This window comes from Propithecus coquereli, unplaced genomic scaffold (genome assembly GCF_000956105.1).
Source record: "Propithecus coquereli isolate 6110/MARCELLA unplaced genomic scaffold, Pcoq_1.0 Scaffold240, whole genome shotgun sequence".
NCBI classification, from domain to species: domain Eukaryota; kingdom Metazoa; phylum Chordata; class Mammalia; order Primates; family Indriidae; genus Propithecus; species Propithecus coquereli.
Window position 1 is genome coordinate 1,291,637 of NW_012147953.1, and position 6,455 is coordinate 1,298,091.

The window sequence follows — 6,455 nt, forward strand, 5'->3', positions numbered from 1 at the left end:
CAATATAAGCTATAATACTGGAGACCCCCAGGAATAGGAAGAAGGAATACCTTCCAGGTAGACAACCTTCAAAAAATTATAACAATATTGACTCCTTCAATCTTAATATGTTAAGGGAAGTGACCCAGCAGAGGGAGTGAAAGTCATACATAAATACCTACACCAAGATGAGAGAATTGGTGCTCTTTAGTGATGAGTAAAAAGCTTCCTTATGGGATGGATTATTTTAGCTCAACACTCAGAACATATCTTGGGCCAATCTGCCAGACATAAAAAATATAGAGATTCAAGTTTAAGCTCTGACATGCAAAGAATTTAGAAGTCATCACTCCCATCCTTGCAAAAGATAAATCTGAACAAACTGAAAAATCAACAATTTTTCTTGAACCCATTAGAGAACTGAAGTTTCAGAACAAACCACCATCCCAAATTATGGAGAGATAGGAATACAGAGAATTATGGTCAATTTCATAATACATGGAGAGAAGCTGCTGTGGCCCTAGACTGGTGGTCTATACAGTAGTGCCAGTGTATTACTGGAGGCATAATGTGGATTAGCCTGAGAGTGAGAACTCCCAAAGGGCTGTATTCTTACTGGGGATCCACACTTTCCTGGTTTTACTGCCAGGCAACTTACCTATATCTCATCAGAATAGCTGAGAAAGATCCCATGGTGGTATTAGCAGGGGGAGGGGAAGAGTTACCATCATGAAATGCCCCCAGAACACTCCTACAACAAAGAGGCTTAACTGTCCATGGGAAAATATCTTAGCAGAGTTTTATTAACCCACATGAACAAAGGGCATTTCTCCTACTCCAGGCCCTTCTAGCCTTCCTGTCTTGCCTAATTTGGGGAGGGAAGCTAAGAAACACTTGTGAAGGCCACAGCCCAGGCACACAGGCTCACTGAAAGATTTAGATTTAATCATAAAATTATAGAATACCTCCCTTCTACTGTACCTTACTACCATACCAACAAAGAAAGCTTCAGGATAATAGTGAATTATACATGAAAGAACTATAAGATGATACTCTCTTCGAGGAGGAGTACTTAAGGAACCCAAAGTCAACAAGATAGACAAACACAGAGCACTAGAAGAATTCTATAGTAACAGCAAACATTAAACACAGCCCAATTTTTAGCTATAATAACACAAAAATTCACATTAAATGTGTATTTACCTCATTTTCTATTGCCTGATGCATCATGTTGGGCTTTTAACAACAACAACAACAAAATTACAAGACCTGCTAAAAAGCAGAAAAAAATATAGACTGGAAAGATGTAAAAAAGCTTCAGAACCAGACTCAAATATGACACAGATAATAGAATTATCGGTCAAGGAATTTAAAATACCTATGATTAACATGAAAAGGGCTATAATAGAAAAAAGGAGACAACATGCAAGAACAAATTGGTAATGTCAGCAGAGAGAAGGGATCCCCAAGAAAGTATCAAAAAGAAATGCTAGAAATCAAAACCCTGTAACAAAAATGAAGAATTCCTTTGATGGGTTTATTGCTAGGATGGACATATCCAAGAAAAATATCAATGAACTTGAAGACAGAGCAATAGAAATTTTCCAACTAAAATGCTATGAGAACAAAGAATGGAAAAACAAATGCAGAACTTTGAAGAACTGTGGGATAATTAAAAAAGATATAACATATATATAATTGAAATACCAGGAGTAGAAAAATGTGATAATACAGCAGAAGAAATATTTATAGGATACGAAATTAGTATACAAAAGTCAACTACTTTCCTATTTACCTTTATATGTAAATATCATTGATGAACAACTGGAATTTGATTTTTAAAAATTACCATTTTAATAGAATCAAAAATTATTTAGATATAAATGTTATAAAATTTGTACAGGATTTATATAAAAACTATAAAATGCTAATTAAAAAATCAAAAAAAAATTTAAATACTGGCAAAGATATTCTATATTTATAGATGGGAAGACCCAATATTGTCAACACATCAATTCTTCCAATTTAAGCTACGGATTTTGTGCAATCTTAATCAAAATCCCAGCAAGATGTTTTGTAGATATTGGCAAACTTATTCTAAATTTTATGTAAAAAGGCAAATTAAGTACACTACTCTAAACAAGACTGAAGGAAAACATAGTTGGAGGACTCACATAACCCAGTTTCAAAACTTACTATAAAGTTAAAGTAATCAAAACAGTGATATTGGAGAAATAATAAATATCTAAACAATGGAACATAATAGAGAGCCCAGAAATAGGCTTATAAATATACTGAACTCATCTTTGACGAAGGACAAAAGGCAATTCATTGGAAAAAGGATAGGTTTTTTAATAAATGGTTCTGGAACAACTGGATGTAAACATGCAAGAAAATGAATCTAGACACAGACATACCTTTCACAAAAATTAATTCAAAATGAATTATAGACCTAAATGTAAATGCAAAACTATAAAACTTCTAGAAGAAAACAAAGGAGAAAATGTGGGTGACCTTGGGTTTAACAATGAGGTATTAGATACAACACTAAAATGATCCATGAAAGAAAATGTATCGATAAGTTGGAATTTATTAAAACTATAAACTTCTGCTCTGTGAAAAACTCTTAAGAGAATGAAAAGACAAGTCACAGAATTAGAGAAAATATTTGAAAAATGCATATCAGATAAAGAACTTGTACCAAAGAACTCTTAAAACTCAACAATAAGAAAACAAACATCCTAATAAAAATGGGCAATGATCTGAACAGATGTCTCAACAAAGAAGATATACAGATGATGACTAAACATATGAAAAGATGCTCAACATCATATGTCATTAAGGAATTGAAAATTAACACAATGAGATACTACCAGAACTCTTATCCATTGTTTGTAGGGATACAAAATGGAACAGCCACTTTGGAAAAAATTTTGGAAGTTTCTTATCAAGGTAAGCTTAGTCCTTACCAAACAATCCAGAAAAAGGGAGATGAGATGGCTAACTAGAGACATCGGTCACCAGATCATCTCAGAAAGAAGGAAAATTTTTAGATGGGGGGGGGGGAAAGATCAGGTATAATTCTGAGGGAAAGGTGTTAGAACCTACCAGAGATTCTATGGGAAAAAGTTATGGAGTAGAACAAGAAGGAGCAATATTTCAGCAGCGATCAACTCCTGAGAAACTTGAAGTCTCATGGAATCTGTAGGTACGAGTGTTTTTCTTCCCCTCACACCTCTGGTAGTCAGCAGGCTCTCAACAACTGCAGAAGAGCTTACTCTACCTACACAAGCCCAAAAGCTGCTGCCACCAGCGAACTGGGAGTTTCTTGAAAACAAAGCACCAGGCTGCTGGCCCCCTTGGGGACACTCCCCATCACCACAGACCTGAGCCAAGACAGAGGACACCATACTGCTTCTCCACCTATTGTGTGCCTTTGTCCTTCCCAGGGAGCTTCAGCCCTTCAGTTCTCATGTCACTGGTCCCCACATGAAACATTTCCCAACTCTTGCTCAGACTATGCTGGCCACAGCGGGCCAGTAGGTCCTGGGAGATCTGTGTGATCCCAGAGCTTGGGCATTCCAGGTGGGTTGCCCTCCAGGGAGAGGGACAAAGGGGACCAGAGTGCCAGCTCTCCTCCATCAGACTCTTTTCTTCCCCCTTCCTTTCCCCCACCAACTGCTGCCAAGTACCATGGATACCCCAAGGGACAATTGAGCCAGGGCTCTCAGGAGTGGCCGCTTGCCCTCTGTCCATGTGCCCAGCACATTGAGGCTTTCACAGAGAGTGGGGCTCACGCCTTTTCTCGTAAAGAATTGCAGCAGACCAAAGGGTGCTCAGACTATGAGCTCCCTGACTGCCAGGCCTCCCTGGTGCTACCTGCCTGGCTTCTCCAGCAGAGCAGGGGTATACCCTGAAGCAGAGGGATATTAAACCTGCTTGAGCACTCCACAGACAACTTGGGACCAGCACATTTCTCCCTGGCATGGTAGGGATTGAACTTGGGAGACCAGAGGACAGGCCTGCAGGCTGGATTCCATACCCCCAGTACTCAATCCGGCTGCTTGGGGACGTGGAGGGAAGATATGTGAACTAATCTTGGGAGGTGTGGGAGCCCACATGGGCAGAACTGAAAGAAGAGTGCAGTGTGGGTACAAGCCAGAGTGCACTCATGGAACATCCCTCACTTAAAGGAAAGCCACCCTCTCAGCCCAGGGTGGGATCTTAGACAGGGAAGCTCCCAGTCCACAGTGACCTTGCTGGTAAGCTCAGCTAGTCTGGGCTGCTGCTTGTGGCCAGACACCAGAAAGAGATCTGTGGGGAAGGGGAGGAGGGAGAAGAGTGAAACCCTCCTCCGACAGCCAGTCTGTGAATTTCAGATGGTCCCACCCCCATGAGTAGATTTTTCTGGCTTGGTGGGGCCACTTCAGCCCCTTTTTGGTGGCTTTCCCCAGCAGCCTGGGAGCAGATCCTAACCCCTATCAAGACAGCTCTTGTGCTTGCCTTTGTGGAGCCTGAGCATAGGCTCATCCAACCCAGCCCCACCCAGCCTCACTCCCCAACTTGCTTCTGCTATGGTGGAGAATAAGGAGTTCCTTGGGAGCTCCAGGGCCCCACTCACCAACTAGGACATCTAAATGCTCTTCCTGATTGGCTAGAGCTGGTCACAGCTCCCAATAAACACTTTTACAGCTAGCTCTTTCCTGCAAGGACCAACTACTGGCAGGGAGGAACACTTAAACAGCTATTACAGCATTTACTGATTCAGTCATACATGATGTGGCTGAATCTTACCCATAAGCACCACCTACTATGTCAGAGATTAAACTGATTGTCCCAATATAATCCACACTGTCAAGAAGCCCAAAGGCTGGGGAAAGGAAAAGGATTTCAAAGACCTCCATTTTCCCTTGTCAACAAGAGCTAGGGAATCTGCCCGCACACATAGTGTACCACCACTACAGCCTAGATAACTAGCAGTTGAGAAAACCAGCACACTAAGGATATCTATGACCAAGGCACCCATCCAGAACCTAGATCCCCATCGAAGTACCCACAAGCAAAATCAAAGGTCCTTACCCAACATATGCTACAGACACAACCTTAAGAGTGAGAGGGAGAAAAAAAGCCCCACATAAACAAAAGAAAATCCCAAAACAAGAAGCAACAGTTGACCCAGATGAGAAGAAATCAGTGCAAGAACTACAGGAGTATGAAAAATCAGAGTGAAAGGACACCCTCAAAGCCCCAAAGGAGCACACCAACTCTCTACTAATGGATCTCAACCAAAATGAAAATGCTGAAATGACAAATAAAGAATTCCAAATATGGATTATAAGGAAGTTCAATGAGATCCAAAATAAAATGGAAAAACTACTCAAAGAAACCAGAGAAATAATTCAGAAAATGAATGAAAATTTTACTAAAGAGAAATATGTATTAAAAATAAACAAATAGAACTGGAAATGAAAAATTCATGTAAGGAAATACAAAACATTGGAAAGTTTTAAGAATAGACTAGACCAAGCAGAAGAAAGAATTTCAGAGCTTGAAGACAACTCTTTCAAATTAACCTTGTCAGTCACAAATAAAGAACAAAGAATCAAGAGGAATGAACAAAGTCTATGAGAAATAATGGACTGTGTAAAATGACCAAGTTTAAGAATCATAGTTATCCCTGAGGGTGAAGAAAAAAAAGCACAAGGCCTAGAAAGCCTATTTGAAGGAATAAGGGAGGAAAATTTCCCTGGTCTTGCTACAGATTTAGACATCCAGATACAAGAAACTCAATGAACACCTGGGAGATTCATTGCAAAAAAGGAATCACCAAGGCATATAATGATCAGACTAGCCAAAGTCAACATGAAGGAGGAACTCCTATGAGACATGAAGTGAAAACATGAAGTAACTTACAAAAGAAAACTCATCAGACTAACATCAGATTTCTCAAGAGAAACTTTACAAGCCAGAAAGGAAAGGGGTCTTATCTTTAGTCTCCTTAAACAGAATAACTGCCAACCAATAATTTTTGTATCTTGCTAAACTAAGTTCCATAAATAAAGGTGAAATAAAGTTTTTCCCTGATAAGCAAATACTAAGGGAACTTTTCACCACTAGACTTGCCCTACAGGAAATGAACAAAAGTGTATTATGCATGCAACAGCACAATAGATACCAACCAATGTAGAAATACCCCAAAGTTATAGATCATGGCTCTTATAAAACAATAGCATAGAGGAAAAACAAAACAGGAAGTTATCATCCAACATGGTGAACAGAATAACATTCCACATGCCAATAATAACACTCAACATGAGCTTTCTGAATGCCCCCCTTAAAGGACATAGACTGGCTGAATGGATGAAGAAACAAAAACCCAAGTATTGTCAAAGATTAGATTACCATATGCAGATGGTTTCATCTCTGGATTCTCAGTCCTGTTCCAGAGGTCAATGTCTCTATTTTTGTGCCAGTAC